Below are 18,482 nucleotides of genomic sequence, written 5' to 3'. Positions count from 1 at the left end.
GAAACTGAGTCCGATGGAGTGAGGAAGTCATGAGTGATCTTGATGACACAGTGATTAGCCCATGCAATAGCGTCCTACTAGACTGTAGGAGAGAGTTGCAAAGTAATCTCCCTTGAGAAGCGTTAGAAGTGTTGTATGGGCCTGTACCAGACGCTAGGGAACAGAGACAGGAACAATCCTGCCTTGGCAGTAAGCGTGGCTGGATGGTTCATAGATGCATAGACTCTAGGACTAGAAGGGACCTCGAGAGGTCATCGAGTCCAGTCGCCTGCCCTCATGGCAGGACCAAATACTGTCTAGACCATCCCAGATCTCAAAGTTCTTTTCCATCTTTGTGATCACAAACTGGGTTGGTGTGTCAAAGCCACATTTTCCTCCAGCTGATCCAGTGCAGTGAAATGTGCTATGCGGATTTTTATGGAAAATTAGAGGCAGGGTAGGTGCCTGCTAATAGCACCTGTTTCTGGGATCAGCTCTATGTTGTTGTGGGTGCTAACATAATATTAATCATAACTTTTAGGGAGGGAAACGTGTCTAGTCCCATGTCATTGTTGTTGCTCTTGTCCTCTTAAACTGTGAACACCTTCATTTTGCATTTTACCCTGTTGGTCAGCAGTGCGGGTTGACAGACATAAGAGGATTACTAATAAAAAGACTCTTCATTGTTTAGTCTAGTCCAGTCCTGCCAGCCTTTTTCCTAGGACAGTTGAATGTAGAGACTGCCGTGATGTATATAGAGTATTGCCGGAGTGGGGCAAGAGCACATTAAACTGAACAGTGACCATTTATAAAGGGGCTTTTCCCAAATTGGTAGGGAAAGCACAGTGCTTGACAGAAAATTGCGTGGCATACTCAATGCCAGTAATCTTAATACCCATTTATTTTAATGTACTGTATCTCAGTGCCTGAACATGCTAGAAAAGGGCTAACGTAAAATATGAGATTGCATTGAGGGCTGCAGCCTGGAGGTGAGAATGGTATTAGCCGCAGGCTCACATGGGGATATTGCAAGCGCCTCAAGCTTCTTAAGAGGGCTGGAGTTTTAGTTGGACAGTGCAGCATCCTTTCTGTAAGGTTGTTCTTGGGAGTCGAGCCTGAAACAGGCATTCACATCAGTCTTCAATAAAATGGGGAGGCAATATATGGGAACTCATATCAGACAAGATTTGTATAACGGAGAGCCTGGTAGATGCATTGTCTTCCGGAGAGGTGGGGGAAAGGACCACAGTGAGAGGTTATAAACAACCAAGCTTTGGTAAGCTATTTCGCCCTGCTGGAACCTGGGTCCGTGTCAGCTCAACTCTGTGGTAGAAAAGTCTTCAGTGGTATCAGAGCTAGGCGCTACCAGCAGCAGTTGTTGGGAGCTTCTGAGATGCTTCGAGAATAAGAAAAAAATATTAGTTCCCTGCAGGGAACTAAAGCAAAGCCTGTCAGTGAGGGATTTGCCATTCAGTGTTAGGCTGCACAGTATTAAGGAGAAAAGAGCCAGTTAATTAAACTTATTAACTAAGGTGTATGTATGGCTTCCTTGTGAGGCCTTAACAAGTGTTTTATTTGCTCTCCCCTTGTGTATTTTCACTCATATTGTTGGCCTCAGTGGATGGTGATTGTTTTTGAGAGCTGAAGTCCCACTAAATGAAAGTCACTTTTTAGCCCCCAAACCAAACTATTCAAATGTGCTGAGAAACTTATTATTATGGACAAGTTGTCATCTGGTGTTTAAAGAGCTATATTTACTTCTCCGAACTCCTTAGCATCTACTATCAGGCCTGAATTTCCATGAGAATTTCTCCTGAAACAGTGCTATGGGCGTCAATGTGGCATTTTACTATGGTTATGTGATCTGGCTAATAATGCTAATTCATTCTCAAGAGAGAAGCCTGGCATTTAATTTAAAACTTGCCTTGAGTCAGATCCAAATTTGTAAAAGTCAGCTTGCAAACACATAGATGCACTTTTGCACATGCACAAGTTTTACGTGCAAAACACCAGACCTGTGTGCCCCAGTTGGGGGTCAAGTGTGAAATTATATGTACACAAGTAAATCCCTGGTGCATCTGTGTTCCTTTCAGCCCTGTTTCAGGAAATGATCTCTGTGCAGCAAAGCACTAAAACACATGCTTAAATCCTATTGAAACAAATGGGACTTAAGCAGATGCTTAACTTTAAGCAAGTGATTAACTGCTTTCCTGAATCAGAGCATTGGTGTTTTGAATATGTAAGTCAAGTGTGCAGATTTATTTTTGTAAATGTAGTCCATAGATAAGTCTTAAGAGTAAGATTAGTTGGGGGAATGAACAAGAATCATAGAAGCCAGAAATGCAAAAAAGCGAAAATTAATAAGCCTTTAAAAATGGCTGCAGTTTCTCAGATGAAATGTCAGTTCATTTGCACACTTAATTTACATACACAATTAATGGTTGTACATGCAAATTATGCTGATTTATACATGTAGTTATCTGACTTTTGTGCACCGTCAGAATGATTTTTTTTGGTACACAAACGCACACATAATTACTCACAAAGTGATAGGTACATTCTAGAAGGTTGGATTCTCCTCTGTTACACCGGTGTTAATCAGGAAGAATGCCATTCAAATCCATATAGCAGAATCAGGCCCACTATTCCCAGCGCTGAATCCATTCTGGATATAAACTTGTCAAACAATGGGGTTTACACCACTGCATTTGGAATTCCATTCCATAGCGTGACACAGCTCAGTTATAAAGGTTTTCCTAAACTTTTTATTCGTTAATTTCACCACTTTAGTGCTAGTTAAGAACACAGCAGGAATTCACAATCTGCTAAAAATATAACAGCATGGAATTAACTTTCCATTTTATGTAGCACATTTCTAAAAGAAGCTAAGCAGCCTATTAATTTTTAATATTGGTCTTGTGTTAATATTTTGTGGCAGAATCTGAAGCTTTGTTAACCATCCTTCTGAAAGAAAATATAAACTGTTCTAGGTGAAAGGATGTAGAATAGATGCATCTGCTCTTGTATGCTTTTGAATGTTTAGCTGTGTTGTGTAATGGAAAAAGGAATTGCAGATATGGATCCAGTAACATCTCTCACAATGAGTAATGTGGCTGGCTCTTGAATTAAAAGATGGGGCTTCATATGTCTTAGTTCATTGCTTTATTCCATACAATGTGCCATGGTAAACTTTCACAAATATAGTATGCTTCTGGAGGTGAGAGGGGAGGAATTTAAATTTGGATTTAGGGCCTGGTCTGCATTTTTAAAAATCAACTGAAGATACAGATGTTCAGAACCTATTAAATTCTCTTCTGGGGAGTGTACCTAGTAGCAGTGGCATGAGCAAAGGGAAAATTCATGCTAAAAAGTTGGGAAAGGTTAGTTTGGGGAACAATCTCCCTAAGGGAGGTGTTGGAAGCCTCATTGCTTGGGATGTCTAAAACTAGACTGAACAAAATGCTGGTGAATATACTGCTGTAACCATCCTGCAGTAGCCTCAGCTGATGGATGAAAAAAATGACCCAATGGATATTTTTCATCAGTTATGTCTTTAATATGAGCCCGCACTTTGGTAAGCTACTGGTAACATGCACAGTAGAGAAATAGCTAACAGTTTGAGGATAAATTGCTGTTACTAAGTTGTTGAACTGACACCCCATTGAGATGAATGGGAGCAAACTGTTCCTGTATGTGTGCAGAACTGGATCACGTTCAGAAGTATGGTTAGTGTGTTGTGGTGTTTGTTTGTAACCACAAGAGCTAGAAAACAGAGGTGTGCGAATAATTCCTTTTTGTGGATAAACCAAAAAAACTGGGCGTGGGAGGGAAATGTTTCAGTTCTACCCAAAACAAAAATGTTTTCAAATTTTCAGCAAACTGAAATGTTTAGTTTCATGTCAACTAAAACATTCTGGTTGACCCAAAACAAAAAGTTGCGGGAAATTGCAAAACAAAATGTCTTTTCAAAATAAAAAGTCAAAATGTTTTGTTTTGGAAATACTGAAACAAAGCTTCTGTGTTTCCAAAAAATAATTTCCAACTGAAATAATTAAGCGAAATTGACCCGAATTTGCAAATTGTTTTGGTCAATGCACTTTTTTTTTTTTTTTTTTTTTTTTTTTTTTTTGGCAGAAAAAGGCTTTTCATGAAAAATTTTGCCTGACTGTACTAAAATTCATTTTAATGAAAGTTTAAATTCAGAAGCTGATGAGGTCACCAATGAAGTGTCAGAATAGCCCAATCTGGTTTTCTTTAAGCCCTGGATAAAGCTTAGAAAAGTGACATGTGACGTGGCTCAGTGGTTCATCACCACCAACCCTCTGCGTGGGGTATCGCTGATTAGAACTTTGGCAGTTTCCCACTGCTATACTAGATGCATGCTGGATGTTTAGAGGGAGACAGAAGATGTTATGCTAAAAAGTGTAAAAGAAAAGTCGTACAATGAATTGGGAAACCCCTGAAGAATTGTACAAAGGCTGCAATTGGAAATCATGTAAATTTGGGGTTGGAGAAGCTAAACTGAGTATAAGATAAAGAAACAAGATAAATGTTGTAGAGAAGATATGAAAATAAGACATCCTCAGGTGTCAGTCTCAAAGTGATAATTATTTGTTGCGTGGTTTTGAGGCTATCTGTCTAGCTAATCTAAATAGGAGGGTGATCTACAGGCTAAGGCTCTGGACTGGGAGTCAGGAGATCTATGTTCTATTCCCATCTCTTGCCCTGCCCTGTGATTTTTTTTGGGGGGGGGGGATGCGGGGGCTAATCACATCCCCTCACAGTGCCTCTTCCCCCTTCTATTCTTCGTCCGTCTTGTCTATTGAGTTAGACAATTCTTCCTGGAAAGGATTTACACTTTGTGTCTGTACAGTGCCTAGCACTTTTTTGAATCCTCTATGCAATACCATAATACTGCGATCCTGTAATGTTTGACTCAAGCGATTCAAATGATTGTGTATACAGTTATATTTTTCGATCTGTTCTTTGGCCAAGTATTGCTGGTTATTAATTGTAATTTTGGTAAATAAAATTTGGCATCGAGACACATCGCCTATTTACATAAATACATAGGGCTAAAATCAAGTTCCATTAAAATTAGAGACAAAATTGTTTGATTTCAATGAGACCAGGCATCAGTCATTGATATAGTAACTTTGAATTGATTTTGATCACCTCTTGTTTTAAGTCTTTTAGAGATATGGGGCCAAACTCATCCCTGGTTTTACTCAATAGTGTGTGGCCTGATGACCTTAAATTAAGGTTAGGAAACCATTTTGGCTCAGCAGACATATCAGAGAATGGAAATAATATTATCTTTCTTTTGTCTTAAAGTTGAGGGTCTGCTGTGTCTGGGGTTATCTTGGTTCTCTCATTCTGGACCTATGTGATTTCACTCACGCCGCGGTAAATCAGGAATGACTCCAGTGGAGTCAATAGAGATATATCCGCATAAGAGATATTGGAATGAGACCGAAATTTCATAGCATGGTGCCATCCTCGGCCAGGTCATATTGTCGTTCAATTTTAAGGAAGAGATGGAAACACAAGTGTCTTCTCCTGCTGAGGCAACAAGATTTGCATGGGAGATTAGCATGAACATTACTTTTGTAGTAGATTTGTGAAAACTTTGGTCCATGGGGAGGAAAACCAAATTCTGGTCCCACTGAAATAAACCAAATTAAAGCCACTTTAATAGTGAAGGAGGGTGTTCACATGGGGTTGGTCCTACTTTGAGCAGGGGGTTGGGCTAGATGACCTCCCGAGGTCTCTTCCAACCCTAATCTTCTATGATTCTAATGTGGTTTAACTAATCCACTTCAAAATCACACCGTTAGTTAATTCAGATGAACTTTTCTGGATGTCCCCGTGTAGACATGCCATTAGAGAGAGAGAGAGAAAGAACTAGTTCACACTCCTTTTTGGTTTATGTATTGTGTTTCTTGACTGGTAGCAGGAAGAAAGGGGCATGTATTACAAGCGACCACATTTCATCATGGCTTGCCTGATACCTAGGGTGACCAGATAGTAAGGGTGAAAAATCAGGACGAGGGTGGGGGATAATAGGCACCTATATAAGACACAGCCCCAAATATCGGGACCATCCCTATAAAATCTGGACATCTGGTCACACTACTTATACTCTGTGTCTGGCAGATGTTTTATAACATTCCTTAATTTAGCTGTATCTCTTCTTTATGGTAACATGCAGTAACCTCCTGGCCACCAAACTTGTCATGATGTAGTTTCAAATTCAGTTGTCCTGGCTTGCTGTAGCAGACATGGAGTCCCTTATATTTTATTCAGCCTTCCTACAGACTCCAATACCCAAGGAAAAACAGTTTCACACTGTTCAACTCTTCAAACAGCTGTACTGTTTTGTGTTCTGTGGATTGGCTCAGGCTCTAGTGACAGATGTGACCCTTTTGAAACCGGAACAGACAAATGGTGCATTGAAAGTTCATAGCTTTTGCTGTATCCTCACTTAGAGGCATCCGGTAAAAGCCTGGAGATGCATCTAGCTTTGGAAATAATTTTGCTCCAGCACTGCCTGTGTCTGTTTTAGTTAGCGAGTGGAAATGCTCTCTTTATCTATTTGTTCACATTTTTTTGGGTCAATACACCGCCTCAGGTCACCATTTTTCTTTTCAGATGTAACTAGTGAATTGACCCAGTAAGTCAACTCTTCTACTTTCCTTGCTATTCCAAAGAATATTAATCTGTCGAGCCTGAATTCTATAAACAACGTGTCATCCCCATCACTAAAATCACAGGAATCTTTGAACTACTGGTCAATCAGCCAAACTTTCTTTAGGGGAGTACATTTTGGCTAAGTGGTTCTTTGCCACTACACTTAAGAAATGCATTAATGCCTCTTCTCGTCACTGGCTTCTTGGGTCAGTAGCTTTGTGCTTGGAGACATCCTTACTCTGGCACTTCTTTGTCTGGAGTAGCTCGAATCATGCTAATCATAGCTCCACTGTCATTATCAAAGCCTTTATAGACAACTGTGCAGTTTCAGTGGCTTGACAGATGTAAACAGCTAAATGAGGCTCCCTAAGTAGACACTTATTATATATCCCACTAAGTGTTTAATCTGATTCTAACGTCCTTCAATGGGTTAATGTCACGAGTGTTGTGTTTAACGTCAAGCCACTACCCTGTTATTTGGCAATTTTCTTCTAATACTGTTTTTCCAATTTTCCTCTACAACTGTAAGTGAAGAATACATTTTTGCAGGAGTAGGGTTGTTCTTTTGTGTTTTTAGTTTTTTATCATTCATTCAGAAAATAAGAAACATTGTGGGGGGAACACAATAATTCCCATTTCTATTCTTGTCATCATAATTGTGTGTTCTGTGTTACTTGTGTTCATCAAAGGACAAGGACTGCGTGTTCCTGTTTTTAGATTCGGATACACAAGTCTGCTGCAGTGGGAGGCTGAGAATTGTTAGAGTGAATTGGCCTTTTCCATAATATGAAGAAAACAGTGAGCCAAAGAACAGTGTTTAGGAATTTGACATTTATATGAAAACCTTGAAGAAGAATGGGGGGGTGGGGGAATAAAAAATAGAGTGAAAGGCTTTCTCAGTTATGAAAAGAGACCTTTTTTTGTTTGTTATATTTTTGGAAGGAACAAAACCTTCATGGTCTCCTGCGCACATCTAAAAGCCAGTTTTACTGTGCACAAAAAGAGTCTAAAGTAAATAAAACGCATGGTGCAGTCCCATCGTGTTGGTCTGGTGTAACTGAAGTGAGAATTTAGCCCATATAATTTTGTTCTCTTAATTAGCATAGAATCATAGAAGTTAGACGTGAAGTGCATCTACCTTGTCAATGCTGGATTCCTCATGCCAGTGCAGGATTGTTCCTGTGTCACCTAATAAAGCCATCAAAAATTTTCAAACCCAGTTTTCTATCAGAAAATGCAGTTTTGTCAAAATTGAAATGTGTTGCATGAATGTGTTGGGGTTTTTTGGATGAAATGTTTAAATAGGAGAGAAGTCAAAACAAATACTTTTGCCTTTCTCACTTTGTTATGGTGTCAAATTGTTTCATTTCAGTAAGGTAAAAATGTTTCATTTGGACATCATTTAGATTTTATATTATATCAAAATGTTAATGTTAGAAATTATAATGTTTTGACATTGTCAAAACGATTCAACATGATGAATTCAAAATGTTTTCATGGTTTCAAATTAAAAAATAGATTTTTCATTCTGTGCTAAATTTTGGCTTTTCGTTCAGAATATTGAATTTCCATTCCAAATCAGATCAATTTTCTTGTCTAATACTTGGAGCAATACAATTTTAATTTGTTCCTGTGACACCACAGAAATGAGATGGTTGGCTGGCATGATTTGCATTGAACATTCTATGCAGGGTATTAATCACTGAGAAATTAGAGAAAGTGAAAAGGCACTACGTAAACCATGCCTTTTTGATTTCTGCCTCTATTTTTTATCTGTCTGTTGACTTAATATTGTTTGCTTTTTACAAAGTCAAAATCATGGGTACATTTAAAAAAAAAAAAAATCTTTACCTCCCCACAGAGAGAACCTGTAACTTTTTGTGCATGTTTAACTTAGAGATGCCCAAAGACAAATGTACTGTTTGTTTTTTTTTCCCTCCAAAATTGGAAACGAATAAATGAAAGGTTGCACATTATTCATATAGGCCAGGCTGGTAGCACTGACTATTATTAAGATTGCCAAACACTTCCCATAAGACCTGGTTTTCAGTTGCTTATAATTTGCTAAACTTTAACCATTTGGGCTGAAATCTTCCCTGCTGGGTGTCTGTTTAATGCCACTTGATGGAATTTCTGGGATTTTTAGTTTGTTTAAAAAAAAAAAAAAAAAAATCCCAAACCCTCAGGAAATTACACACACAAAGAGCTACATTAAAATAACATGATTAAGGTTGCAAAGTCCAGCGCGAAATTTAGGAAATGCTAGAATTACAGTTGCCTGTGCAACCTTAATTCAACCCCCCTTAAGGGTACACCTTATGATACAGTCTTTAAATGCATTATCACATACTACTTTTTTTCCTCAGGACCCCTGCCTCATTCAGTGCACAGGATGGCCCTGTTTTTGTGATGAATCAAGGTTGTGTAGTAAAGGAGAGAGGAGGCTGTTGTGATTTAAGACCATTGGGATGCTGCCCTGGACAACTGGATTCTTTCCCTGCCCCTATAAATTAGGGATGATATCCCAGGGATGAAGCTAGTTTAGAGAGAGAGTGGGCCCGATTCAAAGCCTACTGAGGTCAGTGGGAAGCTTGTCATTGGCTACAATGAATGCTGGAGTAGGCCTATTATGAGATCTCCTGGTTCAATGCCTATGAGAACCTTCTGTTGACTTCACTGGGCTTTGGGTCAAACCCGCTCTCACTCTGAGCTAGCTTCATGACTGATGTAACTTCAGCTGAGTTACATTAGGGAAGAATCTAGCGTTTTTTTTTTCTCTCCCTTGTCTTTACTGTCCCTATAAGTGATTTCAGAGGTAGGCAAAAAACTTGGTCATCCTGTGCCACAGGATCATGGACTAGGATTGAGGACTGTAGCCTTTTAATATTCATGGATTGGTATTACCAATGGTATCTTACAGGGCCGGCTCTGGCTTTTTTGCCACCCCAAGCAAAAAAAAAAAAAAAAAAATCGGACCGGCAAAGCAGGGAAAAAAACCAAACAAAAAAAACCGTGCAGGGCGGCCGGAGTGTGTGTGCAGGGGGACTCCTGGCACTGCAGATGTGCCCCGGGGAGGAAGAAGGAGCGGGGGGGAGAGACAAGGGCGGTGGCCAGGGCTTCAGCGGGGTGCTCGTCGCGCGGCCCCAACCGCCACGCCGTCTGCCAGGAGGGCTCTGTGCCGCTCTGGTCAGCGGGGAGGGAAGGACGCGGCTGCCCTGCCGGGCGTGCTACAGACCTGGCACCAGCTGGGGCAGACGGAGTGCGCAGCCCGCTCCCAGCAGGGCACTCCCCTCCTCCACGCCACCGCCCCCTACAGAGCGGCGAACAAAAAAATAAAAACAGCTGTGCCGCCCTAGGATTGGGCAGAATGCCGCCCCGTAGAATCTGCCGCCCCAAGCATGAGCTTGCTCGGCTGGAGCCTGGAGCTGGCCCTAGTATCTTAGACCACAGTGACCTGTGCCAAACGTTCAAGCTCTTGAACGATTACAGTATCCGGGTTAGCACAGTGAGAACCACCATTAGAAATATCCTTGGATTTGGAGACTCTAGGAGCACCGGAGGAAGAGTGAGTGTTACTTATGGTCATAAGCTATTTTTATTAACAATTTCATTGAGCAGATGAACAATGCCAAAACTACAGAGAGAGAGAGAGAGAGAGCGCAATCCTAAGATGTCCAGCATCAATGATTTCATACTCGCATCGCTGGGGATGAGTAGGGTGATTATCAAGTGGACGTCCTGTTGGCTGTTTCCTGGTGTGCTTCCCTATTCACTTAGGCTAGTCAACACCTTTTACCCTGAGTTTTCATTTACCCCCACAGCCCCTTTTTCCTTATTGGCACTTCCACACCCCATGAATTTTAGGGTGCTCCATTTCTGAGGCAACCCCTTTAGTTCCCCTTAGTCTCATTTTCATCTATGTCAGTGAGTTACCATAGCAACTTGAGGTTAGTGCAGAATCCCCTGAAACGTTACCGTTACGCATCTTGCGGTATTAACTGGTACATTGCGTTCCAGTCTATTGCTGCATAGTTTCCAGAACAGCAGCACTTCACACATCTTTCACTGTCCTCTTACATTTTACTGGTACGGGGTTATCTCTCTGTCAGCTGGTCATGCCAACCCATTTCAGGCCTGAGGCCTTCCATAGCCAAGCTACATATGTTACTGACCTAAAGCCTGTAGGCCTTGGGTTACAGCTAGGGTGACCAGACGTCCCGATTTTGTCGGGACTGTCCCAATATTTGCTCGTTTGTCCCGCATCCCGACCAATGTTTGGTCGGGACACTGGACAAACCAGCAATTTTTGCCCTCCGCTCTGGCTCGCGCCCCTTCCCTCGCCCCAACTCCGCCCCCTCCTTCCCCCATTGGATACCTCCCCAAATCCTCGCCCTGGCCCCACCCCCTCAACTGCCCCATTGGATCTCTCCCCAAATCCCCGCCTCTTTCCGAAGCACGCCGCATTCCTCCTCCCTCCCAGGCAAGCGCTGGAGGAAGGAGGCTCGGGGGACAGCGGGGTGAGTCCGGCCTGGCCCTGGCCCTGGCCCAATCGCAGGCAGGAGGGCGGGGGGTACCTGCAGGGGGGCAGCCCCGGGTCCAGCCTGGGGAACCGGCTCCCTACGCGCCCATGGGTTGGGGGGCAGCAGCTGTCCGCGTGGGGACTCTGGTTCCTCGGGGCTTCACCTCCGCCACGTGCGCCCCGGCCCCGGAGGGGTGTAGTTGGCGCTGGGTGCCAGGCACATGCCTCTGCCTGACATGCGGCGAGGGAGAGGCGGAGGAGCGGCTGGAAGGGCCGGTCGGGCGGCGGCTCCGCCGCGGTGCCGGGGGGCAGGGCGGGGGGAGCAGTGCGTGCCTGGCTGGGTGTGCGACCCTAGGTGAGGCGATCCCGTCCCGCGATGCTTGGGCGAGTCCCGGCCTGGGGGCCGTGGCAAGGTCCCGCTTCTCCAGCGGGGTGTAGCCCAGTGGCGTGAAGGTTGCTATAGCTTCGCACTCCCGGGCCCGCAGGGAGCTGAAGCCTGCCAGGGAAGTCTCCGCGCAGGGACTTGGCGGGGGTGCTCCCCCTGTCCGTGCCCATCTCCGCGGCATCGGGCTCCGGGCGGGGGTTGTTGCATCCCGGGACCCGGGGGCTGCTGTTTACATCTGCGTGTGGCCAGCACCAGCCTAGGCGCTTCCCGCTTGTTCGTGCTTTTTTTTTTTTTTTTTTCTCCCTACCGGCTTTTTTATTTTTTGGCTCCACCCCCTTCCCTTCCCCCCCCCCCCCCCGCGTCCCGATATTTCGCTTCTGTGATCTGGTCACCCTAGTTACAGCCTTAATACACACTCATCAGTGATACATGCTTATTAGTCCTGTACCACTGTAGTGTAATCCTACTTATACCTAACCACTTAAACCTGCAGCTCAAATCTAATCTATTATCCATACTTTGATTACATAATTTGTGTGTGTATGTTTGTGTGTGTGTGTATATATATGCGCACGCTCGCACTCTCTCTCTCTCTCTCTCTCTTAGTTAAAATGACTTAATTAGTTAATGGCCCGTCCTTACTTGGCTGCTACAGCATGTTTATTCCTCACACTGATCTGCACTACTTCCTTCAGTAGAATTATTCATGTGCTAGTGGGGACGGTAGCTATGGAGTATCCATTCTTTAAACCAGATTTATTTTTACAACAACTGGGAGAAAGTTTTTTGTTTTTAAAAATTCATGTGTCTTTAGAAATAGCCAGAATATTTTGTTTGCACTCTGTAGAATCAAACAACTTATCGCTCTGCTGGCATGAAATAAAGAGTAGCAAATACAATAAATAACTACTGTGGAGAAGATAATATAGTATTGACTTGTCAGCACCTGTTAATTTTCACTGATCAGAACACCATGGCAGAGACAGACCGAATCTGATTGCACCCTACTGATCCTGGACGAGTGGCTGTGAATACTGTTAGTCTGTAAACTCAGGAAGGTTTCTGTATGGGGACAGATTTATTTGAAAACTCCTAAATGGATGACAAAGTAGTAATGTGATCAAACTTCTCAATAACTTAGTGCTGCCACTTTTCAAATGCTTATTTTTTAAGTAACTATTTCACTTTGATTTAGAATGTTCCTAATTAAATCCACCTGACTTGGATTTGGCAGGTATGTTTGGTGCTTGCTACTACCTTTTCACAGCTCCTGGTGCGCTGTGGCACGCTTGTTTGATGGAAGAGAGAGTTCTCCTTGCATTCAGTTGTAATTTGGGATTTGGACATCGGCCATATGGAGGCTTAGAGCGTTTCTATGGGTAGTGTGACAAGAAAGAGCTCCACTTTTTGTGGAGGCAGCGTTTTTGGCCTGTAGTGATTGCTCAGTGAATCCCTGACACTCTACCTTATAGAAGTGTTGGCACAAACAGTCTGATCCCGAGTCAATGGGAATTACAGATGCTCAGCGGTTCTCCAAAGACTGTGCCTCTAGTTCAGGGGTCGGCAACCTTTCAGAAGTGGTGTGCCAAGTCTTCATTTATTCACTCTAATTTAAGGTTTCGCGTGCCAGTCATACATTTAACGTTTTTAGAAGGTCTTTTTCTATAAGTCTATAATATATAACTAAACTATTGTTGTATGTAAAGTAAAGAAGGTTTTTAAAACGTTTAAGAAGCTTCATTTAAAATTAGATTAAAATGCAGAGCCCCCTGGACCAGTGGCCAGGACCCAGGCAGTGTGAGTGCCACTGAAAATCAGCTCGTGTGCCGCCTTTGGCACGCGTGCCATAGGTTGCCTACCCCTGCAAAGCCAACAGGTCGCTGTAATGGTATCTGGAATGGTTTCTCTGCAGCTGGCCTCTGATAAGGCATGATGGATCTTTGAATTGCAATTTCTTCCATGGTAAAGCTTAATCATTACTGGGGGAAGGGAGAGGGATGCGAGTGGTAAAACCGCCAGAGTGGTGAGAGTTTAACTATCAGAGCCAGTGTTCTCCATCTCAGGTTTTAAAGATATTGTACTAAGCCAAGAGGGCGTCCTTTTATGAAAGGACACTGTTGAGGTGATATTTATAAATGAATGTCTTCATGCTGCTGCCATTCATAATAACTCCCCTGAAAGCTTGCAAAGGAAGTCTATTCATATAGGTTGCAGAACTGTGGGATCTATTTTGCCCTCCCCAATCTGTTTATATTGAGATGTCCTCTCCTTACCCCACCCCAGAATGGTTGAGAACTCTATGCTTTTCCATTCCACCCTGACACAGATAAAATGTGGTGATACTAATGCTATTTCTCTGGTTTCCTTTCATGAAAGTCTCTTTACTCTTGTTCCTGTGGGGTTGCATATACGTGTTGGGCTGATATCATTGCCTTATTTAATGCGCAGTGAAATTGCGGGGATAGAAAGGTGTTTTAGAGCTTAGACCGAGAGAATGAGAGTTAAGATTCCCGGGCTGTTTTTTCCTAGTTATGCCACTGACTGCCTGTGCAAATGTGGGCACTTGAATAACCGCTCCTTGGCTCTGTTTGCACATCTGGAAAATGGGAATGACAATACCTGACTATATCCCAGGGTTATTGGAAAGCTTAATTAGCCAATGTTTATAAAGAGTTTTGAGAGCGTAAGATGAGGGAGCTACTATGCAAGTAGAAAATTATATTTGTATTACTGGAATTAGGAAAGGATGCTATCAAGTTTAAGTGTCCCTTAAAGTATTCTAATTTGGGATTAGGAACCTGCATTATTAATGGTAAATCACTCACGTGTTCCTTGCATATAGTCAGGCAAATTTCTTTGTGTCCTGTTGTGTCACTGCATGTTACATTTGATGCTTTCTTGTTAGTGTTAAGGACAATATGTCTTCCTACCTCTCTGGTGAGTGGAGATTGAGAGGGGGTATTTAATATAGTGCCTAATCAACTCCCAGTGTTCATTGGTACAGCCAATTAGTTTGTGATCCAAGGTCTTGTTCTTTGATACAAATACCAACCAGTGGCAATTAGCCATCATAATAAATAAAATAAAATACCTCCTAGTTTTATTTTTTTAAATCATTCGTTTTTCTCTGGGACTGACTCATAAAGCACTAACTCCAATGGATTGATTGGACTGAAGGTTGTGATGCCTTGCTCGGGTCACCCAGAGCTGTGAGCCGCTGTGACTGCCTGCCTCAGCAAGAACAAGCTTTGCTGCTAAATTATGAGTCCGCTCCCTGGCACACCAGCTTGATAGCAAACTCCTCAGGACTCTGCCAGTCCAAACCTTGCCTTACAGGTAACAATGGGTGAACTCCAATTCAGAGTTCCCCAGAGACGTCTTTCTGCAGTGTCCAGTCCCTCTCACTGGACCCTCACAGCAGCTGTCAAATTTGCTACCTCCAAAGAGACAGAACACACACACACACACCAGCCTGTTAGTTTGGCTGAGAATCTTACCCTTCAGTTTAATATTACAAAGCCATCTGAGTGCTATATAAAGCAAGAATAAGTTTATTAAAGAAGAACAGATATGTAAGTGATAATTAAGAATAGAACACAGTTTGGTTGCAAGTAAAACAAAACACGCTTTCACGGGAACGGTGAAACCGCAGCCACTGGGAGCTGCCCTTTGGCCATGCAAATATAAACAAACTGGTGGGCCGTAGGTTGCCCATCACTGGACCAAAACTTAACTTCAGCAAGTTACAATCTTGGCCTAGGCAGGTTTCTCACTTAGTCAGTTCCCAGAGACTTCAACTTTCTCAGATTACAAGAGCTCCGGCCCCTTGTCTGTCCCAGTGCTGGACAACAAAATGGCTTTTTGCTTCTACCTATATCTTCCCAAAGTTCATTGACCCTGTTTCTAGAGGCAGGAAGGCTTCCTGGGGGTGCAGGCTCCACTTCCTGTTGAGATTGATAAGTAATCATCTTCTCCCACTCGCTTGCCTAATGGATTTGTTTACCTTGCATGTAAATGTATTTTCATTGTGTTTTGTCTCCCCTAGCATAGCTTACATTGGTGATACAGTCAAGCTGGCGAACAACATTCCTTTGCCTAGGACAGTCTGGGCTTAGGTTGACAAACACACAGTTTAGGTTTCAGAGTAGCAGCCGTGTTAGTCTGTATCCGCAAAAAGAAGAACAGGAGTACTTGTGGCACCTTAGAGACTAACAAATTTATTAGAGCATAAGCTTTCGTGGACTACAGCCCACTTCTTCGGATGCATATAGAATGGAACATATATTGAGGAGATATATATACACACATACAGAGAGCATAAACAGGTGGGAGTTGTCTTACCAACTCTGAGAGGCCAATTAATTAAGAGAAAAAAAACTTTTGAAGTGATAATCAAGCTAGCCCAGTACAGACAGTTTGATAAGAAGTGTGAGAATACTTACAAGGGGAGATAGATTCAATGTTTGTAATGGCTCAGCCATTCCCAGTCCTTATTCAAACCGGAGTTGATTGTGTCTAGTTTGCATATCAATTCTAGCTCAGCAGTCTCTCGTTGGAGTCTGTTTTTGAAGTTTTTCTGTTGTAATATAGCCACCCGCAGGTCTGTCACTGAATGACCAGACAGGTTAAAGTGTTCTCCCACTGGTTTTTGAGTATTTTGATTCCTGATGTCAGATTTGTGTCCATTAATTCTTTTGCATAGAGACTGTCCGGTTTGGCCAATGTACATGGCAGAGGGGCACTGCTGGCACATGATGGCATATATCACATTGCTAGATGTGCAGGTGAACGAGCCCCGGATGGTATGGCTGATGTGATTAGGTCCTATGATGATGTCACTTGAATAGATATGTGGACAGAGTTGGCATCGGGGTTTGTTACAAGGATAGGTTCCTGGGTTAGTGGTTTTGTTCAGTGATGTGTGGTTGCTGGTGAGTATTTGCTTTAGGTTGGGGGGTTGTCTGTAAGCGAGGACAGGTCTGTCTCCCAAGATCTGTGAGAGTAAAGGATCATCTTTCAGGATAGGTTGTAGATCTCTGATGATGCGCTGGAGAGGTTTTAGTTGGGGGCTGAAGGTGACAGCTAGTGGTGTTCTGTTATTTTCTTTGTTGGGCCTGTCTTGTAGGAGGTGACTTCTGGGTACTCGTCTGGCTCTGTCAATCTGTTTTTTCACTTCAGCAGGTGGGTATTGTAGTTTTAAGAATGCTTGATAGAGATCTTGTAGGTGCTTGTCTCTATCCGAGGGATTGGAGCAAATGCGGTTATATCTTAGAGCTTGGCTGTAGACAGTGGATCGTGTGGTGTGTCCTGGATGGATACAGGTTTTATCACTATATAAAAGGATAAATGGACACAAGTCAGATATCAGGAATGGTAATATACAAAAACCTGTAGAAGAATACTTCAACCTCCCTGGCCACACAATAGCAGATGTAAAGGTAGCCATCTTACAGCAAAAAAACTTCAGGACCAGACTCCAAAGAGAAACTGCTGAGCTTCAGTTCATTTGCAAATTTGACACCATCAGATCAGGATTAAACAAAGACTGTGAATGGCTAGCCAACTACAGAAGCAGTTTCTCCTCCCTTGGTGTTCACACTTCAACTGCTGGCAGAGGATCTCACCCTCCCTGATTGAACTAACTTCGTTATCTCCAGACTGATTCTTGCCAGCATATTTATACCTGCCCCTGGAAATTTTCATTACATGCATCCGACGAAGTGGGCATTCACCCACGAAAGCTTATGCTCCAATACAGCTGTTAGTCTTGAAGGTGCCACAGGACTCTGTTCTTTATATATGGCTCATCCATCCATCCCACCATAATATTAATGACCAATGTGTAGCCAGTTTGCATCTGACACCTTTTAGATACAGATTGACGACAGTCAGTTGGGGCAATGAGTGTGTTGGGCCTGACAAGAGTTATGGGATGGGGTGCCCTCTGCCAGCTGGCATTGAGGAGCTCCCTGCGACACAGAAGGCTTTATGCAAGGGCACAGTAGTATGATTTCAGAAGAACTAACAATTTAGAATTCAAGGAGAACGTACAAAAGTATTCCAGAAATGGTTTATATGAAAAATTAATGGTGAGTGATATTTAGGGTCGAGACTTGGATACCCATGCTTATTTTGGATAGTACAGTCTCAGGTGATCTTGCTGTATCAAGGGGCTGCTTATGGAGCGTGTTGTTATGAATAAGAAGTGCAGAACATGGCCTAAATGAATATTTACTGTCTGTTTCTATGGGAAGGGCGCTCAGCACCTCACAGGAACTGCTCAGCAACTGATAGGAGTAGGCCCTAAAACAAAGGAAATAGCATCTCATGCTTCAGAGTGTCAGCTAATTGCCAGAAGTGTCCAGAAGGAATTTTTCCAGACATGCACAGCATCACAGAATGGGAAGTGTATATTATAGGTGAATTTTTCACTTTCTTCTTTAGCATCATGAGCAAGCCATGGCTGGAAGCAGGATAGCAGACTTGATAGATACATGCTATGATCTGGAATGAAAATGCCCATAGCACAGGGCCTAACTGGAGGGTCTCACTTTATTACATTATCCACACTTAGTCATAGAGTCCTAGCTTGATGCCATTACCTTGGTTGTTTCACGGCTGAAATCTGGATGTCACTATATTTCAGGCTGGAAGCTTCACGTGGCCTCAAACCTTTAGGCTTCCATTGAACTTCAGGCTTGGTTTGGAAAATTCATTTAAAATTAAATTATCTGTAGTGACGAAACCACAGCACTTGAATGGGAAGCTTCAGATGACATTTAAACACAATCATCTAATGCTCTAATGTCAGAACTGGTTGGAGGTAAAAATCATATCCTCCGGCAACATCTTGGAAGAGTCACAATATGTATATAGCCTATTTGAAGAGTAACTTAAATTTGATTTTTG

General features: G+C 42.7%; 1 protein-coding gene across 2 annotated transcripts in view; it reads left to right on the top strand.

The window, feature by feature from the left end:
- TMEM132C (transmembrane protein 132C) overlaps window positions 1–18,482 on the top strand; it is a 310,537-nt gene that overhangs the window by 921 nt on the left and 291,134 nt on the right. The gene's annotated exons all lie outside the window — the stretch shown is intronic.

The sequence above is a fragment of the Malaclemys terrapin genome, chromosome 16 (assembly GCF_027887155.1).
Source record: "Malaclemys terrapin pileata isolate rMalTer1 chromosome 16, rMalTer1.hap1, whole genome shotgun sequence".
Lineage (NCBI taxonomy): Eukaryota > Metazoa > Chordata > Testudines > Emydidae > Malaclemys > Malaclemys terrapin.
This window is presented reverse-complemented; position numbering and strand designations above follow the sequence as displayed.